Source organism: Suricata suricatta, chromosome 15, assembly GCF_006229205.1.
Source record: "Suricata suricatta isolate VVHF042 chromosome 15, meerkat_22Aug2017_6uvM2_HiC, whole genome shotgun sequence".
Classification (NCBI taxonomy): domain Eukaryota; kingdom Metazoa; phylum Chordata; class Mammalia; order Carnivora; family Herpestidae; genus Suricata; species Suricata suricatta.
This window is the reverse complement of record NC_043714.1, coordinates 18,505,160-18,529,827: the sequence shown is the minus strand read 5'-3', so window position 1 is coordinate 18,529,827 and position 24,668 is coordinate 18,505,160. Positions and strand designations below refer to the sequence as shown.

General features: G+C 40.3%; 1 protein-coding gene across 3 annotated transcripts in view; it reads right to left on the bottom strand.

Annotated features, from left to right (window-relative positions):
- SULF1 (sulfatase 1) overlaps window positions 1-22,359 on the bottom strand; it is a 174,913-nt gene extending 152,554 nt beyond the window's left edge. For all 3 annotated transcript variants that reach the window (XM_029923229.1, XM_029923231.1, XM_029923234.1), the window contains exon 1: window positions 22,058-22,359. The gene's annotated coding sequence lies outside the window, so the exon portion shown is untranslated. The remainder of the gene's footprint in view (window positions 1-22,057) is intronic.
- Between the last annotated feature and the right edge of the window lie 2,309 nt (window positions 22,360-24,668).

The window sequence follows — 24,668 nt, the reverse complement described above, 5'->3', positions numbered from 1 at the left end:
CTCCCATTTGCGAGGCCCTACTAGGTTCCAGGCACTGGCTAGATGCTTCACACTCATTCTTAAGGCAGCAATTATCCTAAAACAGAACAATTTTTATCTTCACTTTGTAGATGGAGAAACTGGTAACTCAGCTCAGGAAGTGACAGAATGAGGATTTGAACCCACGTCTATCTGACAATCCAGCCTACAATTTTTCCATTCGTCTGAAAGCTGGGAGGAACCTTAGACAGGATCTTATCTGCTGGTTTTCAAACTGGGTTCTAAGGAACACTGGGCTCTCCAGGAAGTGCTTTAGGAATCTTTGGGGAAGAATTGGGAAAGAGGAAATGTGAGGGGAGGCCAGGTCATTAGGGCTTGGGGCTATCAGTGGATTCAAACAAAGATTCATTTCTCTCTATTTTATAGAGTGACTTTAAGTTTTGTTTGAAACAAGCATTTTGCTACTAAGAATCATTTAAAACTATTGATCTAGGGGCGCCAAGGTGACTCAGTCTGTTAAGTGTCCGACTTCAGCTCAGGTCATGATCTTGTGGTTCATGAGTTTGAGCCCTGTGTTGGGCTCTGCGCTGACAGCTCAGAGCTGGAGCCTGCTTCAGATTCTGTGTCTCCCTCTCTCTCTGCCCCTCCCTGGCTCATGCTCTGTCCCTCTCTATCAAAACTAAATAAGCATTTAAAAAAAATTAAAGACAAAAAAGTCTGACTCTTGGTTTCAGCTCAGGTCATGATCTCAGAGTTTTGTGGGTTCAAGCCCTGCTTTGGGTTCTGTGCAGGCAGCACGGAGCCTGCCTGGGATCCTCTGTTCGTCTCTCTCTCACCCTCCCCCACTTGCGATGTCTCTCTCAAAAATAAACAATAAACTAACAACAACAAAAAGCCCTCTTGATCTAGTTTAACTTCCTCATGAAAAAGTCCAGAACTTGGGGTCCAGAGAGATTCTATTTTTTAACGGGCCCAGCATTAACTTCAGATGTCCAAACTCTTTCTGAAACTACTGGCCTCCTTGTATCCTTTATCTTTTGTTAAACAGCAGAGAAAGTGAGAGATAGTCCAACCTGACTATCTTTCCTGACAGAATTCTTCATGAAAAATGGAAGGCAGAAACGCCTTCACTTCAGCGAGCTAGATCATTTTCAGCCATTGGCTGTAAGTCTAAAGTTAGTCAATATTCACCTTGTGACAAATTAAAATCAAGTGAGGAATTAAATACATAATTTGTCTGGATGGTTTAGGACCCTCTTCCCCTTTTCATTCAAATCAAAGTGAGTAGCAAAGGATACTTCTGCATAAATCATCTCTTAATTATATAGGCATGGCTTGGGGATACTCTCTTTAGAAAACTGTTTCTAGCCCCATAGTTATCAACCCAGTCAAAAGCAACTCTTTTTGGGGTACTTGGGTGACTGGTTAAGTGTCCAACTCTTGGTTTTGACTCAGATCACCATCTCACGGTTCGTAGGTTCAAGCCTCATGTCGGATTCTGTGCTGAGGGCACAGAGCCTGCTTGGAATTCTTTCTCTCCCTCTCTCTCTCTGCCCATCCCCAGCTTATGCACGTGCATGCTCTCTCTCTCTCGCTCTCTCTCTCTCGCAAAAAATAAACATAAAAAATTTTTAAAAAGCAATTCTTTTTACATGAGACCACGGTATGTGTGGTGAGACATTTTGGTCAGAGGGGCCAAATATCCCCACCTGGCCAGCTCCTTCCCAGCTGCTCCAGCTGCACTCCACCTGGTCCTCAACCTGATCCGTTTCACTTCCCTGCCAGACCACACAGTCATTGAAACAAGCCAACCATATCCCACCCTGGGACTCAAGGTACACTTTATCCTCTTGTTACTACAAAGCCTGCCCCCGCCGGCCCCCCACAGCCTTTTCTGGTTCCCTGTGGTCCCAAATGCAACCTCTGCCTGGCTGTGCAGGCACGTAGCGTCCTCCTGTCCCGGGCTCTTAGCATATGTGACTGACAAACCATCGTTCCCCCCACATGGGCCGTGTCAGACATCCTGTATCTGGTCATTCTAGACCCTTAGGGCAGGACTTCCCTTATTAAGGGGGTGAAGAAGAGGTGAACAAAACAATGACCAGACATGAACACTAATACTAAATGGAATTTTGCAGAGAACTAGTGCCAACTAATCACATCCTTTGGAGTTTTGCTAAGTATGAGGCTATTTGCAAATAGGAATGAGTTTTAACAGAAATTATGTCAGCCAGAACTGACCTTTATTAATTTTGAGGCCCCAGAGCCTTCCCATCTGCTCTTTTTAATTTTTATCATTCTCACCTGGAGATTTTGGGAGTAACAGCATTGTTCTCTTTCCTGAGGTGACTTAACTTTAGCCCTGCCTAAAGGCACAAGAATAAAATGATGACCCTTCCATTCCTGTCATTTAAATCTCTACTAACTGCATTCTTTCTGTAAAATGTAGCAGAAAGAATTTTTCTCATCTCCACAGACCAAGAGATTATAATAAACAGATCTTTTTTCTCCATCTGAAACATTCCAATATTAATATATTTCCAAATTCTGAGTCCTAGAAACAAAGCTTTAGATGTAATTTCTTTTCCTATTTATGAGTTTTACAATAGGAAGGTCATGTTCGTACTAGATTTTGGTTTGAAATTAATCTTCTTTTCTCTTCAGCATTTCTATAGAATCCAGGCACTTCATTATTTAGTCATTTCCAAATATTAAATGCTTGTCATTCTTGAGCAACGATCTAATCTTCCCTTTATGGGTGGAGAAACAATATTGTGGAACTTGCAAATCATTGCCAGGGCACAGATCACTGCAAAGGTTAGGCTACCCCCATTGACTTTCTTTCCTCCACACATTCTTTGACTACAAAGTAAAACTGTGAGTTGTTCCCTAAGCAGCATGTATGGTCTCCTCTGGCTATTAGGAAGTATTAATGAAGAGCTTATTTGCATGCTGCCTTACAAGAGACACTTTATGGAGCAAATAAATATAGTCGAACTCCACAGCTGACCTCAATGCTGAGGCTGTGCTAAATCATCACACCCCCTTTTCTGGCCTGTGCCTCATACAAATCAAAATATATTCTTAGTTCAGTTGAACAAGGGTTCATTTAACCCACATCTGCTGCTCATCAAACCTCTATTTTAGGAGTGGGGAATTCTTTTTCAGAGATAGATTCTGTCTGGAAGGTCTACGGCAGCAAATAGTCCTCATTAAACTTCACAACATTGTACCAACATATAGAGCGTACCCACTTTTATGTGATTATGGAACCCAGGCAAACCTGGCACCCCCACTTCAAAGGATTCCTCACTTGACTAATTCTAAAGAGTAAATTGATTTTCTCATCATTTGTTGTATTTGACAATAGAAAAGCTGATGCAGCAACATTGCTAACATAACAGCTCATTTCTATTCAAGGGGAAGGAATTTGCGTTAATATTCTTAATGACTGGCATCTTTATGAGAAATGTGAAATCATTTATCCTTAGCAATAACCTGACTGGGATTAAAAAGTACTTGGTACTTAGAACGGAAGTCACCTGTCAGGAAAAATTATTTAGACTGATGCAAATTAACTGAATAAATTGGCTTCCTAATTATGGTGTATATATTCGAGTTTGTTAAAATTGGTTTGAACTAAAGCATTTGGAAAGGATCTTTCAAGAAGTAATCTGACATTCTGTTGGAGGAAAAGATAACACATTTATGTCACATTTCCTCAGGACTTCTGGAAATGATTTAAGAAGCCAGGACATGTAAATCAAAGGAAAACACATTAAGTAAGCATGTATGTGTCTTGCTTCTCAGGAACAGCAATAAAGCCTTACAGAAAACATTGAGCAGCATGTGCGTGGTGTTGCCCTAGATTTGAAATCACCAGTTGTGCTTTCCCGAAGGGTCGATGCCATCCGCTCATGGCTGGCTTGGGGATGAGCCCACGGGATGAGTCTAAGAGATGAGCCCCTCAGCCAGCCCTTAGCAAAACAATGTACAGACCAGTCTGTATTCTGCAGGACTTGTTCCACTAGTAATAGGCACCATGTGCCACACCAGTTAATAAGTTTTTATTGGAAGTCCAGTCTTCTCTTCCTCGCCAGTTTCGCAGTAAAACTTCATCTAGCTTTCTACCAACCAAAAAACAAACAAACAAAACCTAGCAAATTGTGGGAAGAAGCTCTTTACCAGCATTTGAGATTTAATTAGTTGGGGGAGGGGGGAGTGTAAATTGCGGAAAAATGTAAACTGCTTTCACATAATTAATGACCCAGTTTTACTGTTTAGCATTTATATAGAACTTCCTTTTGAGAGACAGAATTGATTTTTGGAGACTTGGGTCCAATTCCTAGCTCTACAGGTGTGTAAAATTTTCTAGTTCTTTACTTATAATTGGAATGGCTAATATAGGAATAACAAAGTCTGAATGTGGATAGCGGTGTCTATCACATGCTAAGTACTCTGTTATCATTCAGTTTCTCCTCCTTTTTCTTTTTTAAAAATTTTATTTATTTTGAGAGAGAGAGAGAGCACGCATGCATGCTCGTGATCGAGTACAAGAAGGGGAGGGACAGAGAGAGAGAGGTAGAGAGAGAGAGAATCCCAAGTAGGCTCCACACTGTTAGCACAGAGCCCAATTCAGGGCTCAAACTCATGAATCAAGAGACTGTGACTGGAGCTGAAACCAAGAGTCAGGTGCTTAACCACTTGAGTCATCCAGGCACCCCTCCTCCTTTTTCTAAGAATCTTTTGGGAGTTCATGTCCTAAGTGTGAGTTCAGTATTATTTGCCCTGCATGAGTAAAAAATATATTCCTTTTTTCAGTAAGTATTAGTGAAAGGGTGACCCTGTCAATAGTTGCCTAAGTTTCTGTGTTTAAATATGATTATTTAATTATGATGTATAGGAAAACAATAGAGGCCTCTTTAAAAAGGCAGTGATTGGTAATCCTTAATAATAACACAAATGTTATTGTTGTGACTTCAGCCTGGGGAACAAACAGTTTGAATTCAGAGGATTAGGTAAACTCAGGGAGTTAGGGTTTATGTTAGAAATCCTAAAAAAGCTTTTGCTAGAAAACAGTGGGTTAGAGAGACATAGAAAATATGAACAGAGGGAACATCATCCAAGAAATTCAGTATGTGCCAAATTCAGATTATCCCCTTCAGTCTTTTTGTGAACAGGCGGAGGAATAAATTGCATATGCAAAAAACATATATGCCAGAGAGAGGAACTGGGGCAAAGCGCAGGGGTGCAGATCGGGCTGAGAAGATGGAAGAAAAGGCAGGAGGCATGTGGGACAGAGCCCTGGACACGGCTGAGTGCAGAGTCTGCACTCTTTGGGAGATGCTGGGTAGAGGACGTTCGGAGACCGAGACAGCAAAAAGCCTCGTCCTGCAGAATATGCAGGTACGCGTCTGGGACTGGCAGGTGCATTAGTAAGAATGGAGGCTAAGAGCCAGAGCCTGAGGCAAGGGTGATGGACAGCAGAGGGAGTGATAATGGGCAGTTCCCGAAAGGAATTGCTTTATGCTTTAAACTCATGCCAAGTTGAGTAACCTGAGACCTGATATGTGACTGATTTCCATTTATGCGGTTTTTACCCTGAAATTTCCTTACATTCCAGTAAAGTTAAGTTGTGCACGGAAGGTGTCTGGGTGCTGCGCTTGTGTGCGGGGCCAGGACAGGGGTTGGATTACTAATAGAGGAAGGAGGAAGGTGAATGTTGTCCTCTCAGCTCAGCTAACCATTCTTATTTGAGGAGTAATGTACACCGATGAGTATTATTGAAACCTTTGGAATGGGAAGAAATCACAAAAGGGGTGGCCGAAAGCGTGGGCTGGAAGAAGAGAGGGAAAAAAGTATGTTGAATATCCCGCTGCCTATCTTGAATTCCCTTTTTCTCCTCCGGGTCTTTTCCTGTATCATTGCTCAGTGGGCGCCTCTGAAGGCACCTTAGAAAGACAGCTGTGTTCACCCTTTTTTCCCCCCACCTAGTTATAGCAAAGAGAAAAATCATAAAGTTCAATTAGCAGTGAGCCCAGGCATCCCCTTCTCATACAGACACGAGATGATAATCTAAAAGTTATCCAGATGGTAAAAAGCCGCATGTCAGATTATCGACAAAGCACTTCAAAGTTCCAGGGGAGGCTTTTTAAAAGAGTGAAATTTGTTTTCTGTTATTATTTCTTTTTTTCTGGCTTTTAAAAGGTGTGCTTTGCTATAACCCAAGGTTTGGCAAATTGGACCAATTGAATTTTTAGTTCTTTTGTTTAACTCTTTAGATCATGACATCTTAAAAGCTTTTTAGAGAGCTCCAAACATCATTTATTCATTTAACAAACATTGATTCAATGCTTAATGTGTGTGCTCACATAAATAAGATGTGGTACCTGCTTTTTCATACATTTGCTTTTCCATATAAACTATGTTCTTGGAAAGAATTCTGTCTCTCACAGACTTAAAAAATTACTGATAGATGATAAAGAAATTGGTTAAAATATAAATCAACTGAGCTTAAAGAAAAAAATGGACATGTGGAGTAAAGACAATGTTATTAATGATGGGGGTCTGCAGTACTCCAGCTGCTGATTTGATCTCTCTCAGCCAACCATACCGCTCCAGTTAGTCAAGCTCTCAGATCCCATTTCACTGTTTGCGTGGCGTGGACTCCGGGTCATAGAGTCGTTGAAAAAATTAAATTAGATAATGTATATAAAGCACTCACTTGTACATGGCAGGTAGGTACTTAAGAAATCTTAGCTGTTACTATACATTATATTAGTAAATAAAACATAGGCATCTTTTTCAGTCATATGGTTTTGTTCTTTAAGAGACTGTTTTTCTTTGTCTTTGTTTTTGTTTTCTATTGCTAAATACAAGGTGAGTCTAAGAAGTTTTAGATATGGTCATTAGGGGAATGAAAAGGCATTGTAATGTCAAGAGGATGTAATAGAAAGAGTAGTGGTTCTGGAATTTGAGGACTTGAGTATCTGGCTATAGAATATAAAGCTGTGCCATTTAGTAGCTATGAATAATAGTGATACGTTTCCTTATTAGCCTGTTTCTTAATCTGTGAAATGGGTCCAATACAGCCTGTGTTATCTACTTCATTCAAGGAGTTATGAGGACCAAATAAAGTAGAATTGTCAAAATGATTTGTAATGGGTAATATAATAATAAGTTTCCTGGGCTATGGTACTGATTACTGGTGATTGATTGGAGAAAGGTGTGGTTGTGGTTTATAAATATGTTAGGTAGAAATTATTTTTCAATTTATATAGAAATAAATTATAGGTTTGTGAGAAGTGTGGAGAAACAGAAGACCTGGATTCCATTCTTTATTTTGCCTCTGATCAGCTCTATTTGTGTATGTGGATTATTTAACTCCTCTGTGTCTCTGTATCTTTTAAAAAATGTTTGTAAATAAAAATTTGTAAAAAGTAATTTGAAAATAATTACAAAAAAACTGAGGCCTGGAGACTTGAGCTAACTTATAGAAAAGTTGCAAGATAATTTACTCAGATTCCTCTATTGTTAACAATTTGCCCCAATTCCTTTATCAATTGCTCACTTGCTGTCTGCCCCCCCACTGAAATATATATATATATTTTTTTTTCCCCCTTGAATTTGATGAGAGTAACTTACATACATCATGGTCTTATATCCCTAAATATTTCTCAATATATATTACCTAAGAATGTGGCTCTGTTTCTTTTTCTTTAAAAGGGGCACAGATATGTAGGTGTGTGGCATGTCCCATAGAGTTGTTGAAATCAAATATATGTTTGAAAGCACGTTTTGTGATGCCTGGATGGCTCAGTCAGTTAAACATCCTACTTCAGTTCAGGAAAAAATGTCACGGTTTGTAAGGTCAAGCCCTGCATTGGGCTGCACTGTGAATCTGGACCTGCTTGGGATTCTCTCTCTCCTTCTCTCTGTACCCCTCTCCTGTTCCCGTTCTCTCTCTCTCTCTCTCTCTCTCTCTCTCTCTCTCTCTCTCTCTCCCGCTCTCGCTCTTGCTCTCACTCTCTCTCTGACAAGATAAATAAATAAACTTAAAAAAAGAAAGCACTTTGGAAAAGTATATGTTGTTATATAAAATCAAAGGATGTTTATTTCCTAAACTGGGAACAATCCAATTACATAAAACTTCAGAGGACTTACAACTTGTAAGTGCAGTAGAGTACAAACTGACAAAGTCCATTGTGTATGTCTGTAACAAGCTGAAGACTAGAGCTACCTCAAGAATCTCTGTGATGAGTAAGAGAAACAACAAAGATGCTCTCACACTTTGCAACCTAACTTTTGAATTCTATTCCTCCTGCAAACACTTGAATCTTTATGCTGTTTTTTTACTTTAAAGGTTTGCCATTTTGTGTGGTATTTTTGGTGCGTATTATGAGCATGTTTGAGAAAAGGTCAGAGAAACTCACGGGCATTTGCTGCTCAATGGCAGAACCATAGAGCTCTAAAGAATTTAGTAAGAGCTCAGCTTTATTTCTTTGTGTCCTCCCTATAAGTAGAAAACACGACTTGCTTTATTTTCATTATAGACAACAGCTGGAATACAAATAGAAAAAAGGAAAGCATATTTTACAGAAAAGTTCAATATACAGGCTTAGTCGAGAATAGTATGAAACTAAGTGTTTGCATGAACCAAAGAAATAATTTTTCAGAGAATCCCTTTTCAGCGTTCACTGTAATCTGGTTTAGCTACGTGACAAACAGGTCATTATTCTGCCCCATTATCTTTGCATTCTCTGTGGAATTCTTCCTTTCATCAGAAGTTGTAACACTGGGAAGTTTGATTTCTTTATAATTCCAACCAGATTTGCAACCACATTTCTCCAGTGGAGTGAAATAGGACCAATAACTTGCAAATATTTATAAAAATACTGCTTTTCTGGTCACTATTTCTTTCACTGCCCTAAAAATCATAATGGCTTCCTTTAGATACAACCAACAACAAAAGGAAATCTAGAACATGTTTTGGAAACAAAACTATTTTTCAAAAAGTCAAAGCCACACTTAAGCATTCTAAATTAATCTTTTATTTTGACTTATTAAATTGTTATTCTTTATAATACAACACAAAAATATAAGTTAATGACTAAGAAATACATTTATAATTCAATAATGATTGATTTTACTTCCTTTATAAATAAATCAATTTTAAACATAACTTATACAAATATATGATGGAATATACACTCGTGTCATTTATTAAGCTATGAAGAATATTGCTCTTTAGATTTCTCTTGGGAAAATCCCAGTACCCGGGTAAGAATTTCAAATGTTTATTTCTCAATGAGGTGATGTTTCGGAGGAAAGGCTCAACTGTTCTAATGCTATAGTTTTCCCCAATATTGAGAAAATGTGATATATTTTGAATTGCTTGAAGCACAGAGCAGTGAAAGAGGAGTTAGAAGACATGAGTTCTAACACTGATTCCTCCACTCACTAACTCTTTAGACTAGGGCTTGTCTACACTCAGATTCAGCTTTATGGGGTGCAGAAATATTTGCATATAAATTCCAGTGATTTAGCTCAAGAAATGATGTTTTGAAGGGATAAGGATTACTATTGTCATCATCATTTGAGTAGGATCCTTTTAGCGTAGGTTAGAATACGCCTTTTTCTACAAAGGAAGTTCTCTATACTAACGCTACCTAACTTTCAGATCATCTGTAGCAAGAGAGCTTCTAATCCATTTGTGTTAGAATGTATTTTTTGCAAGGAATATATCCAAAAAATCCTTTTTCTGGTATTTGTTCCAGTTCCAAGAATTCTCTATAGTACCTGATTATTCATCACAGCACTCAGCAAGAAGGTTCATGGTCACAAACAAAACTGGGCTCATACCTTCACAATCTTGTTAGATCCTAATGCACAATACACCCATGAACTCCCTTTGGTCCTGGTAGATTTTCATTGGCATGCACTTCTTGATGAAGCCTAGCTTGTAGAAGCTTCTCTGGTAAGAATGATATTTGTGACTTTAGTCAGGTCTCTGAATATCCCCTACACCTCAGTTTCCTCAGATGTAAAGTGAGGGATTTTACTTAGATGACCTCTAAGGTACACCTCTAACATTCTTTATTTCTATAATGTTTTATATTTTTCCTGGAAAATCTATCCCTGACTCTAAATCATTTTTTAAAACTACAAGAACAAAGATCTTTGACAGAATGTGTGTTAATTTCCTTTTTCTTTTGTGTAAGTTAAAGCCTGTCATCTGGCTGGCTAATTGTCCTGCAACTGAGAATTCAACTCCTTAGCCAAAGAATTTTTACAATCAAATCCTACTGTAAAATAGAGAGAGAGAGAGAGAGAGAGAAAGAGAGAGAGAGAGAGAGAGAGAGAGAGAGAGAGAGAGAGAGAGAGAGGGAAACAGTACGATTTACTATGGGCCTTATAGGGCATTTTAATTTATGCTATGCAGCAGATAGTGGATATATTGATTCAGATGGCACAAGTCTGCATGTCTGTCACTATCTCTGAAATGCTCGTCTAGCCATAGTTTTACACGTCCTTAAAAACAGAAATGTCACCAACTCCTCAGTTCAGTTCTCAACAGAAATTAATTGATAACATAGAATCCTGGGTGGCTGACATGTGGGTGTCACCAGCTATACAATTTCACCACTAATCACGGAAGATGGGAATTCGAGTTGGCCTATTGTCTATTTGAATCTGTTTCTGGATGGAATCCAGCTGCTCAAAGGCAGCCCTGCAAAGTGATGTGGGCAGAAGATGGAAAAACATTTAAGCCATAGAACCAACAGGTAAGATAGAGAATTGCCTAGCATAGCTGTGCATTTGTTGCTGATTAGTGTGTGAAGATTTCTCAATAACCAAAATGCAATTTTCTATCCCCATTGTCCTTAAAAAAATCTATGAAGAGTAACAATTAATGCAAAATTTTACCTAATTAAGAGCTAATATTACATGACAAGATTTTAAGTGGTGAGAGAGCACCTATGAGAAGAAATAGTCTATCATTGGAATAGTTAGGAAAAGAAAGTTCCATGGAGAGAATGGGGGTGATTTTTCTTCAAGAATGGGTGAAATTTGGACATTTGGAAGCATGAGGAGAGGACATTGCCAGCCCGGAAAACAGTAGGAGCAAATGCTTAGGAGTAGAAATAGGTGACATAAATTTAGGAGATGCTGCATCAGCTTAATGAAGAGCAAAAGTGTGTGTGGAAAGTGGGGTGGTTACAGTGGGAAAGATTATGCACGTCCTTGAATGCTGATATCTTATTTAGACTGGGTGCTGTAGAAAGCGGAGAGATGGCTGTTTTAGGGTAATAGCATGACATGGTGAAACTGCGCAAAAGGAAGGTTAGTTTAACAGTGGTACGTAAGTTGAGTAAGAATAAGAAAGAGATAAAGAACAGAGCTCAATTTAGAAGCATAAGGTGATGCAGCATTGAAGTTCTTTGCCCCTCCCCACCATGCCTTCTAATTTCAAGGAGAATGTTTTACTTATTTAGGCCTGTTTTAAGGAATGGCAGACTTTGCCAGTAGCAGAGAACAATGTAAGGCGGGGGGACAAAATAAAGGCAAAGGAGCATACTCCCTAAAGGTTAACTGATGTGCTCCGCATTACACTGCTAGTGGTAGCCAGGTTCTAGAATCCAGGTTTCCAATGTGTTTCCACTGCACCACCCTGCCTTTGTCCTAATTGTAATACTACTGCCATTATTCAGTGAATTTTACTTCATTGCTAGCAACATTTAAATTTATTATTTGCTCAGCATGAAATATGATTTACCTGAACAAAGAGGCAGTCCAGTGGTACATTCTAGGCTTCCAAAGGGGTTATAACAACCGAAGAAGCAGTTGTAGGAACACCTCCAATTCCACTTTGGAGATTACCATAGTGGTTGATCAAAATGGTAGATCAACAACAGAAAGCAAAATGGCTGATGAAAATAACAATTGCTATACATGAAGCACAATATAGGATATTTCTCTCTGTTTTTTATCTTTGGTGTGTCAAAAGAGTGACTCTGACAGAATATATTTTGACAACATTGACATTTTCTTTCTTCTTCTTCTTTTTTTTTTTTTTAAACAGGGACCATACCTCTCTATACAAGATGTCTTTGTCCCTCTGAGGCAGGTCTGAAAGTGGAACATGTAAGAGTAGAATCCTGAATCAAAATCAGAATTTAGATGGTCTGAAATTAAGAAGTTTAGGAATAGCAGCCCATGTTCCAGACCCCAATCTCCATGCAAGCACACTAGCCCATTGACCTAGGGGACACCAGATGAAGAGCTCTGACCTGGTATTAAGCTTGGCAGCTTAGCCCAACTTTTGTGCTTGCAGCAGATGACGTGTATTGATCTCACTGTGGCACTTGTGTGTTACATCTTTTCCCCTTGGTTCATTAAGCTGGATGTCTCATGAAGTACCAATTAAATCATTAGCCATTAATAGCTTTCAAACATAAACTGGCTCATACCAATTAGACCATCATGCATGGCAACCCTGAATGAGAAATGGATTACAGGTGCTGTTACTTAGGCTGGCATTTCTCCCATAGGAACCAGGGAACATGGTTCAGAAAACTCAGTTGAGTAAAATAAAACAGGCCAAAGTCTTCATTAAAAACTTGAATATCACCCAAGTCTCTTTTGAGGAACCAAAATGCTGTCAAGTCTCCACAGGTCAATGCTATTCCCACTTATTTCTAGTAATAAGACTAGATTTTAATTCTAAATCTTGCTGACTCAAGTAGTGTATTCTTTCAATCATGCTGCCTCCCAACATCTAGTGCCAGAGTTTGAAATGGCAAATACAGTCTTCTATTTCTAATAGAATTACACCTAATCCTGAAAACTATTCAGTGATTTAGTATAAGGAAGTGACTAAAACATGGCTCTCGTACTATTTTGAAGAGGATCTTATTACGAAGTATGGCTGAAACAAATAAAATAAAAGGGCAAAGTAAGAGGGATTGAAAGAAAAGCAGGGGAATGGTGGAACCTTTCCCAAACCTCAAAATTAAGAATGATTTGTCTTTATAGTGAATGAAGAAGGAAGTGTCTATATCCTTTGTAAAATAAGTCATTCATACATTCTGCAAAAGGTTGTCCAACCCTTCTAAGGCAGAATTTAAAGGTTTATGGACAGAAGCAACTCAAATGTTTCATTTCTTCTTGCCTCCAGACTCTCTTTTAACTATATATCCTTCTCCACCAGCATTTTCTTAGTTGGAAGAAAAGAATTATAGGTATTCTGCAGAGGTAGTGTGTTACTCTGACTTGAAAATTCATTACTTCCCCAGAGTTTAAGAACAATAGAATTGTTATTTGGTCAACCATTTTCTTAACCTGAGAGAAGATCCTTTTTATCCAAGGAGGAATATGTGATTAAGAAAAATCACAGTTGTGCATTCTAGCTTATGTATCACTGAGGATCAGGCAATTGATTTCATGCTTAAATTATAAAGTATTATCAAGTTATCACAGGCATACTTATCAGTTTATAGATAATGGAGAAACATTTACTCTACAATGACCATTGTTCCTTTGGAAATTTAGAGTGCTGCAAAATGAAATTCTACTTCTAGCACCCCCATTTTCTTAGGTGGTGTCACTATTCCCCTGTTCTCTGGGTTTGATACTTCAGTGTCACCTTTGTCACTGGTCACTTGTCCTCTCTTTGACCAATCACCAAGTTGTTGATACTGTTATTTATTTCTTCATAATATTTCCTACACCCATCTTTTCTTCATTCTCAACATGGTCACTGGGACTAGGCAACATTTTTTTTTTTGTCTTTGGTCTTTGTGTTGTTCCAATTGTCTTGTTTTCTCTCTTCTCTCTTTCTATTTCTTTCTCCCTCCATTCTTGAAAAACTGATTGCTTAAACTCCCCAAGGTACCTATTTAACTATAAGGTTCAACTTGTGTACTTGATGTGTCAGGACACATCTAGAATCCAGCTTAATGTATCTCTGACATGACATGCTTAAAACAGAAGAAGACACAGAGTGGAGGCAGCAGAGGACCGCACTCTGCTCTTCTCTCTTCTTTTCCTCTATCACTCTTCTTTTCTCCCTCTTCCCCTTCCTTTCTTCCTTCTCCTCTTTGTCTAGTGCCCTCCTTCATTGTATTCCCAAAGCGCATCTATGCAAATGCTGATTCAAAAATGCTGTGTCTTAATGTGAAAACGACATACTTGCTTAAGTCTAAGTCCTTGCAGAAAAGGAACTTTCCGCCATCTTGGAAAGATACAGCCATGGGAGTGCTTACTGTGGTCTAAACCCTGTGTTAAGCATCTTACTGTCATCTCATTTAACCTTTATAACAACCCTTTGTGGTAACCATATCTCTATTTTATAGAGAAGGAAACAATAAAAGAGAGAGTCAATAGGCCCCACACAGTTTGTAAAGGATAGAGATGATTCACTGCTCTGATACATCTGCTTGTGGATCTGGACCAGTCTTGCCTAGCTAAGGTTCCCGTTCCTCCAATAGGGGGCTCTGTTGACGTCCTTTTTTTTTTAATTAGAACTTAACAAGTGATACTTAATCACCACATTCTTTGCATTACTATTAAATTGCTTGTGTGCATGCCTTCCCCTCACAGCTAAATTAGATTTTCCTTCAGGGCAAGGATGGTATCCTTTATTATTTTGTATTCCTCTCCACACTGGGACAGAAATACACAGGAAACTCTCAAATACATGTAGAATAAACAAATTGGTAAATTGAAGGAGCTTTCTTAAACCTATTCCTTTTGGCTCCGGTTCTATTTAGAAGGCGCATCAACTCAACTGCTAAAAAGTAGTTTAAGCTGTTTGAGATTGAATATATCCCCCAAATCTCTTCTACTAAATATAGATATTTTATATAAGAAAGATGGTGATAACACATGTGAAGACTTTAGGTGTCTCAAATCACAAATATGACATCGCCTACGCTTTTATTCATCTGCTGTATTCAGAACACTTCTCTGCCTTAGCAGCATGAAGCTTTCAAGAGGAAAAAGGGATCACACGATCTGCAGGGGCCTCTTGGCTGGGATGCACTTCTCATACACGAAAGTTAAAAGCTGAAGTTTCAAGAATATCTGGATGCAACGCCAAGCACATCTGTTTACTCAGAACTTTTCTTCAGGGGAAGATTGATTATTGGCAGGTGAAGGTTAAGGGGGCAGTCTATTCAGAGGACGTGTTATAGAAAGGTGAGTGTGGTGCTAAGCCATATTAGTGATATGAGTTTGAAGATAATATCCACAGGTGCACACTTCTAAATTAATTTAATAAATGCACACTTGGCATGCAGTTAATCTTTTCTCACCGTGACTCTGGTATGGCTGATATCTTAGAAGAGTCTAACCTTCAGTTTGATTTTAAATTACTATAGCAGGTGTCATGACAACATACCTGAGCTATAACAACACACCACAAAACTGGACAATAGACAAAACTCTGGGTACTTCAGATTTCTATTTTGTTTATTAGGAGTGTTCTAGTATTGCTCACAAAACTGGGGCAGCTCCTAGGCTGGTATGTTTGGGGCGTCTTTCATCAAGGGAATGGATTCAGAAGGATTTTCTTGAGTTCTCGAGACAAACTTATTTTAGGTTTTTTATGAAGTGAAAAAGTTCATATAGTATTAGCTTTATTCGCAGATGGGAAAAACTGTAACACAAAGTCCTAAAAACTAGTCAGGGTTTCAGTTCATTGTAGCAACAGAACTAGTATCTAGGAACAGCAATGTGTAGCTGAACTGAAGATCTGGGCGATGCCACCAACAACAAAATAGATGAAAACTGAGGAGAACATGACAGAAGCCAAAACATGTGAAGGAAGGTAAAAATCCATGTCAGAGCCAGAAGCTCAGGAGCAGAAGAGGCCGTGATGGTAGTTTTATATGGGAGAAAACAAGTCCCCATCTGACTAATGGTACTCTTCTCTCACAAAAATGAGTTTATTACCCACATGAACTTGAGAATCCTTATTTTACACTCAAGCAGAGTCATCTGGGCTCTTGCCAGTTCCTGAACTCTGTTCCCACCACCAGCCGTCTAACCTTGGGTGAACATTTGATTAGTATCACCCAAAATGTGGAGATTAGTTTTGGGGACACTTTACCTCTTATAATGAATTTTCTTTTTTCTTCTCTTTTTTTCTCTCTCTTCCTTCCTTCCTTCCTTCCTTCCTTCCTTCCTTCCTTCCTTCCTTCCTTCCTTCCTTTCTCTTTCTAACCAAAAACACAATGTGTCTGTTCATTTATTCAGCATAGCAATTTAACATCAGGCTCACCCACTCTAGTTAAATAGTGGCATATCCAAGTTCCTGGGATTCACATTTTAAAACATGTAGAAATAGGTCTCACAGATTTGTAGCTCTGGGCTTACAAAGAAAATCAGAGTATAAGAAAAAGTTCTATCTTTGAAGGTGAAGTAGAGAGTTCCATTTTTGTTTTAAATTAACAAGGTTTAACACATTGTGCAGTAGTACAAAGATCATATACTTTGGGGGCAGAGAGAGCCTCGTTTAACTGTGGCAGCTGAGATGAAGTCAGGCAACATAACTGTTAATGAAAGTTCTATGCACATGTTTGCTGGAGACAGGGAGGGATCCCCCAGAGATACTGCCTTGCCATTTATCCTAGAGGAGTTCCAGTTTTCTTCCTCTCCCCGGCCTGGGGCAGGTGCGTACCAGATGATCAGGATAGGAAAGAATATCCTCTGATGGATGAAAACTGAAATGGAATGACCAGTGTCCATGGATATGTTTGGGAGGTGGCATTCAGTGCTTCGTTAGATAATTTCTCAGCGAGCTGCCTTTCTGGGGAGGAGACACAGAGAGAAGGCTCCATGTTTGATGGTGGGTGCAGAATTTGGAAAGGGAACAGAGCTCAGGCTGATTGCTTCCAGCATTTTGTGAAATTTGGTTTGGAGGTGAAGGACAGCAGAGGTCCAGGCCTCTTGTTTTGTCTAAATGGTATCTCGCTTTACCAATTACTTCTGGGAGCTTGACCCGACTCCTACTATGTTTTGCCAAGTTATTATTTCTTTCTAAATAGTGGGCCAGAAGGAAGGAAGAGGAGCACATGACCCTTTGGTGATTCAACTCCCTGCTGGGGTCCACCGCTCAGACTCTTTGTTCTTCCAGGGCTGCAGCTCAGTGCCTCTCTTTATTATCCCTTAATGCAGGACCCAGGACTCTGCTCCTCCCTGCAAAGTGTATTCAACGGTCACCATTGTCCCCACAGATCCATTAACTCAGTTGCTCCAAACTCCTAATGCCAAAAACAGCCACCCGCTCTGTCACCCTCTCCTACTTCCCTCTCCATCTCTCCCCACCTCCACCAATCTTACTTTCTTGATCTTTCTTCCCCTCACCCCCCACCTTTGGTGGCAGAAAAGGCTACAGACATACCATAAATATATAAAATCAGTGACTACCATACCTGAGACGAACACATTCCTGCATCCTGGATCTAGATCTGTGTACGCGCCTACCAACCTCTCTTCTCTCCCTGTATTGCACGTGTGCCAGCACTTAATGCGTTTTTTCCACAACATCCCCAAGATAAGTATTTCTGCCTCTGTTCTACAGAGGAGGGAGCTGACAGGCAAGTCACCTGTCCAAGGCCACTCAGCTACTGAGAGGTGGTCCCTGGCTTAGAACACAAGTCTGTCGAAACTGAGGGCAGTAGCCTCCTGCTTTCAAAATCATAGTTGAAATTTTATACCATAGATGGATAGATGTAATTTCTACTGTAGTTACAGAAAGCTGAAATAGATGGAGATTTGTCATTGTAATACTCAAACTTAATTTGGGGCAACAATTTCACATTCTGTTTAGGTGGAATTTTTTCTAAGCTACCCTAAAATACAACCACGTAAGTGTCATCATTTTGTTTTTCTTCTCTCTCATGGGTGGAGAAGGCTCTTAGAGCTGGCAAACACCTCTAAAGTGGGGTAACCAGAGAGAAAATTACCTTGGCTCTTTGAATGTCCCCGTGAACTAGTCAACACACAATTATTAGTGTCTTTTGTGGGAAATAAAAGTAGACCAGGCCGTCCCTGTCTTAGGAGGACTCACCCTACCTGAGGAGTCAGGTGGTAAAATGGCAAAGTAGGAAACAAGATAAAAAAACAAGGCGATTGTGCTCGTGCAACCCACACATAAAGAAAGGTTGGCTTCAAGGGAAGGAAAACATCACTGGGAGATGTGGTAATCAGGGGCGGCTTCTCGGAAGAGATGGGGTTTAAGCTGACATTTTTGAAGGATGAGGTTAGAGAGGTGCTGTGTGTTCTACGCAGTCTCACAAACACAGAACCCAAAGGAACAGAGCACAAGAGGGCAGACCCTCATTTTGCAGACAAGCTCGAAATGTAGAGTGGTTGGGGTAAGAGAAGAGACCAGGAAGCACGATGGGGCGGTGGGGACGCGGCTGGTGTGGGGAGTAGTGGGAGAGTGGAAATGGCCACTTGGGCTGCAGGGAAGAGGAGGTTTGGCTTGTATTGCTGTAAGAATTTGGTGGAAGACACCGTCAGAAAGTTGGGACCAAGGAACAGATGGCCAGCATGTCATGTGAACTTCATTCTGTGAGTAATGAGGGTCCATGTCGCAGTTCTCAGCTCAGAAATGCTTTGATGGAATCAGAGTTTTAGGAAGCTCAGTCTGCACTGGTGGACGGAAGAGGGAAATGGAGGCAGGCGGACCAGATAAGAGGCTGTTGTACTGATCCGTGTGTGATGCAATCGTTGTGCTGGAGCAGTGGCTGTGGGCCAGATGTGGGAAGATGTTTTAAAGGAAGGACTCACAGAATTTGATGACAGATTAGCTGTGGGGGTGAGGGAGCTATTAGAGAGAGAGAGAAAAAAAAAGCCAACAGGCTAATTCCCCTCCTTCCTAGCATATTAAGATAGAATTGAAAATATTTTAAATAGGAAACACATTTCAGGACAAGCTTTTTCCAAAAATATCTTTTTTCAAATGCCTTCTCTGCCAGGGATCTGACCTAAAGTAAAGGTAAATTTACCATATGACCATAGAATTAATTTCATACATGGGCTTCTTTTCCCTCAAAGTCAATAATGGTGATAAAAATAATAATCTATTTAGAGTCAGCGCCTTAAACATTTTAATCCCCTTAAACATACTCCACACTCTCTACACAAAAATATTGTACAGGGAAAAAAGAACCAGATGTCCTGACCTGACCCCCTGGCTGCCCTCGACCACATGGCAATGGTTGGGAAAAGCTCAGTGCTCAGTATCACAAACCTTATTTTATAGATTCATAAAGCGTAACCCATCTTAAATTTAAAATACAAAGGAAGTAAGCTCCTATGCATTCCCATATGGATATATAGTTAGGACAGGAAATGCAAAGTGTCACTCTTGACACTTGTCTCTACTTTTAACTACTACAATGGAAATGACCACAACAATCTGCCTGAAGTCACATCAATTTTCTGAGAAGCAAACGGAGAGAAGCCCTTTTAGTTCTCTGATGAACGTTTCCACTCCGAATAACTTAGCATGAGCTCAGTGAACATTTGGATTGATGTGTGTTAGTTTTCCACTCGACCATAAAAATGGATTTTGCAACTTACTGAATCAAGCTTTCACATGGCTCTTCGCCTCTGAGATTCGTCACCTGACTGCGTGCCTAGATAGCAGGATGCATCGACAGTGCAAATAGAGACCTGCGCCCCCTGGTTCTGTTCCCCTTCACCGCGAGGGACAGCCCTTGATGCTCAAACACTTCTACAGCTGTTGCAATACTGATGGGAACGTCATGTGTGTTACCAGCGCAAGGGCTGAACCAAATGTCAAACGGAGGTATGTAGAAGTCACCATAAATATGTCTCTGAATGTTTACCATCTGGAACCCTAGATTTAGATTTTTGACAAGCAACTGGGATTGCCCTGTGGGCACTGTCTTTTAAGCAGAGCCTTTTAGTTGTGCTAAGTAACTTCACATTACTTTAGCCTTGTTGGGGGATGACACAACACTCTGCCTTCTCAAGGTGTGAATTTATTATTTCTCAACATTCCCTTTTTGTTTCCATCCTGCCTAATCCTGCATACAATGGGCTCAGTGGAGAGGGGTTGGGGGATGGTTTCTTCCATATTGTCGATATCCTGGGCAGACAGCCTGATGGTCAGTCTGCACCATTAGCGACAAATGCTTGGGGGGCCCCCATGGTTAAATGGAACTTGCCTTTGTTAGATGCCATCACACTGCATCTCCATCCTGTGAGGAGAAACTTTACTTTCTTCTGAAATACTTCTGTGAGAGTGAAAAACGGCCCTGGTGGTCAGCACGGTGCCTGCTGCGCGTGTAGTCCTAATCCCAATACAACCCGAGATATTCGTTTGCCTTTCTGTCTTTAGTTTATTAAGCCCCAGTTCCATTGTAGAGTCAAAATGGAATGACTGGAATTCCAGAAGACTTATGAACTTAGTCCTATTTGGGTTATGTAATATTGGGAATCGGATAATACTCAGTTGTCCTAACTGTCCGCTTATTTCTGAGGATACTTTCTCATCGAAGGCTTTGAGACTATAAGCAGAGAACACTGTGAATAACAACCACACACCGTACTGTAAGGTTGTTTTAATCAGAACTTTTTAAAAAGAAGATGAAATAATAGCAACTGGCTGCAAAAAAAAAAACGTATAACACAACCTGAAACACAATTTTGCAGGCATCCTTATGCAGTTGAATACCAAAATCACAAAGCACTAGCCATAAATCCTGCTGTTCAGCCTATTAAACAGCTCCTGTTTCAGAATAGCTTATATACAGTATTCTTCATCAGATTTCTCACCTGCAAAGGGCAAGGACAGTGTTGGGTTTCTCTACCAAATGTGAGAGTCCGGTAGAAACAAGAATTCTTGAGCACCACAGGTATATGGGCATGATGGAGGAGGGCAAGTCTGTTAGAGTGCAGAAGAAGTAACTCACTGACTCACCCAGCTCACCCAAAAATTGGAAAGACAAAAATTTTAGTTTTTGATCCTGCAAAAATAAGGCACCAGTTTGAAAGGCCTTTTGGATACCACACATTAAACATAGTATATTAACATCATTGTTGCATTCAGTTCAATTTCATTTTGGTGGATGCTTTTGGCAGATTGGTCCCATTAATAGCTACTCATATGTATGATGACGATTCATTTTATGTTGCTCGGGCACTGGATGACCATTAATTTCCAGTGACTAATTTATAATTAAAATGCTTTTTTCTCAATGTTTGTTTATAACCCGGCCAGAAAATCTATTTCCATTTAATTAACACTTCAGATAGCCTGTTTAAAACCTATAACTGTCGTGACTTTAATGATCCATTACAGAGATGCTACTTTAGTTTTCAATGACTTGTAAAACTTTCACAAACAGATCTGCAAATGAATTCCCTCCATCTGCTTGCCTGCAGCTGCGAGAGGAATAAACTCCGCTAAAGAGCATTTTCCTGCTTTTCCTCCACCTCTGAGCACTTTTGTTTTAAAGCTGATCTATCAGCTGGGCAGAGGGCAGCCTCTTCTCTTAAGAAGTTTTCAATCACCCAATTGTGGTAAAAAAAAAACACTTGGGTCCGTCATAAATCAGGCAGGATGCACGTTTTAAAAACCGTGTAAGGATTCCACGTCTCCCAGTAGCTCAGTGATAGACTCTTGCAGGGATCTCTTTAAAATGAGGAGTAAAATGCAACAGTTTGAAAGTGGATTTTAATCCTGAAAGCTAAAATAATGCTCCCTTGGCCTGCCGCGTCCTTTGTGAACAGTCTGCAGCTCCTGCTCCGGGTAGGTAAGGAAGGTGTCAGGGAGTTCACAAGCGGCTCCGGAAGACGTTTTCTTAGCTACACCTTCCAGAGCAAGGCTTGGGGAGCGGTCGTGCTATGCCGACAGCCGCGCACCAAGCTCCTCACGGTCATCGGTCCGCCGTACAATAGCAGCAGTGATAGGAGAGCAACAACTGGCTTTGACAAGTGTGCTGTGCTAGCATTCCATTCAGAACTAGGTTCAGAGAGAGAGGGAGAGAGAGACGCAGAGAGAGGGAGAGAGGGAAGCATTCAATGTCTTTTACTTTACCTGAGAAAACTGCCTTTCTTGTGGCTGCAGCAAACGAAGCCCTCCTCTTCTTCCAAAGGCACAGAGGCTCCCTCGCCCGCAGCTCTCCCTCGGAGCAGACCACACAGCTCCGGCGAGGCAGCCTCCCTGCTCCTAATCCCCACTCGAATGTGATGACACACACTAACCCCAACCATCTGGTGAAACGCGTCCTCAAGCACTCAGCGCGGCGGTGTGTCAAGACGGGCTGCCCAATCCAGTCGCTGGGGCCGGGTGTCTCCCGACCGGAGGCTGAGGGCAGGACTGAAACTGGAGGTCTGAGAACTCCCAGTCGAGTAACCTGAGATTTCAGAGAGAAAGGACGGCTATAAAGAGAGAGGAGTGGGAGGTGCTAAAGAGAAGGTGGAGGGAGTGAATTATTCTGGTGGCCGGTTGTGCTTTACTTTTTCACAACTCCCTGTGCTCCCCCCGGGGCACTACTGGGACCCTCCCAGGGATGCACGGAAACACTGCAAGTCTTTTCCTGCCAACCTAGGGAGGGCAATCTTCTCAGCGAGGCACCCTCTCCACACACCCCGCCAGCATCCCCAGGAGAGAAAAGAGTCATCCTGACATGCTGATAAAGTGTTAACGTAGGAGCCGTTTGCACTGAAATGTGACATCTGCATTTTGAGATCGAAACGCCTACCTTCCTTTGATTAGATCATGGCTGCCTCCAGCATTCCAGGGACAAAGGGGTGGGGGCATAGGGCGAAGAGCAGAAACTTGTCTCTGCCCCCATACGGCTCTTCACCGTTGGCTACAGGCTGAACTTCAGAGATAGTCAATGAAAATCATTTTCGTTTCTACTCATGTAAAATAGCACGCACCCCCATAGATAAAGGTGGCTTTTTTAATCACTTGCTGCTTTCACAGACATCTCTTTGTAAAAGCACTCGGTACTAGAGGGCTGCACTCTGTCATTGATTATTTTTATTGGCTTCTAGTTAATTGCACTTATAATGTCCATATAGCTCAAACAGCTCATTAACAATTTTGCTTTAAAATGTTTTCAATTTTTGGTCATTTCAATGCCTCCTTCTTATGTGCATTTCTTTCTTACTTTCTTTTCTTTTTTCTCTTTCTTTTTTTCTACCCCCCCCCCTTTTTTTTGGAGTTCTCTGAACTGTTTTTACAGAACTAATTACTTTGATAGCAGTCTGAACTAGAAAATGGCTATACTTGTTACAGTGCTTTCAGGACATATCTGGCAATAAATTAATTGCTACAAATCTCACCATTTAAAATATGCCATCAGACTTCTAAGGAATTTTGATAATCTGAAGAGGAAAAGAGGAATTTGAAATATTATCATCTCCCTGACAGTGTCTGTGTGGAGCCAACATTTTAAATATCACCTTTTGAAGTTCTTTGAACTGGGATGGGTGTGCTGGCGTAAAAACCAGGAAAAAAAAAAAAAAACAACTTCAGACTTACCCAAAGCGTTAACATCTAGACTACAAATGGCTATCTTGTGTTGGAATGCCAACATCGCAAAGAGAATTATTTCAATAACTAGCAAAATTGACTTGACTAGCTTGTTTTTTTCCCCCAAGAGTTTTTATGTGATAACACATTAAGATTCTTAAAAATTACTCTTGGTGTAATGTTTTGAAGTACAGAATCAAGAACTATAATTTTCAGATCGTGATTTTTTTTTTTGTTACTGGGCTGTAGGAAAGATGCGGGGGGTGGGGGGGAAGGAATTAGAGGTCAGAGTTCTGATTCATTTGCTTAATTTCTTCCCAGGAGTGATTATGAGGTGTGTGTTTCACAATATATACTATATGTACTAAACCACTACTCCTAATCAGCTAAATCCAGATACATAATCAACGCAGAAACCTTCCACAATGGCAAAGTGGTACCACAGGGCTAAGACTTCCCTTGGGCACCATAAAAATTTTAATAGTGGCAATTATTATGAGGCAATTTTTTCATTAAAAAATTTTTTTTTCTTTTGGTTAATCCAACCAGACTCATGTCTGACAATCTGGATTACCTCCACTGCCTACATTTTGAAGGCCTGGAGACATTATTAAGGTAGTTTGCATTCTCTTAAACTGTAAGTGAGTTACAAAAGTAAACCTAAGAAACTATAAAGGTGTTAAATCACGTTTTATCAACCCTGTGCTTATAACACACCTTCTGTTAAGACATTCCCAAGTGATCCTGGCCCCGACCCACATTGTTGTTGGAAGTGCCTTTTAACACAAGCATTTTTATTCTGTCCTTGGCTGTAAATCTTTTTATTAATTCCCAGTTACTATTCCTTTTTTATTGATAATTTCAGCTATTTATACTACTTAAAACTTGCTGCAAAGTAAAAAAGTACAAGTTGAGCCATTGCTCCTGGTCCTTTGCTATGAACCTAATTCTTGCTCTGTGCAGCGTCTGTAAACATCACCTTTCAGAAGTATCATAAAATGAGTCCACAATGACACATTTTTTTTGGTTGATGCTCTGAAATGCCTTAGTTACAGAAAATCAACTCAAACAAAAACCTGAAGCTGGTGCTGCAGGATAAGGTCCCACCTCCCCTCTCCCTCCAGCCAGTTTCAGCTCAGCAGAGTGTCAGTTTAGAAGTTAAGAA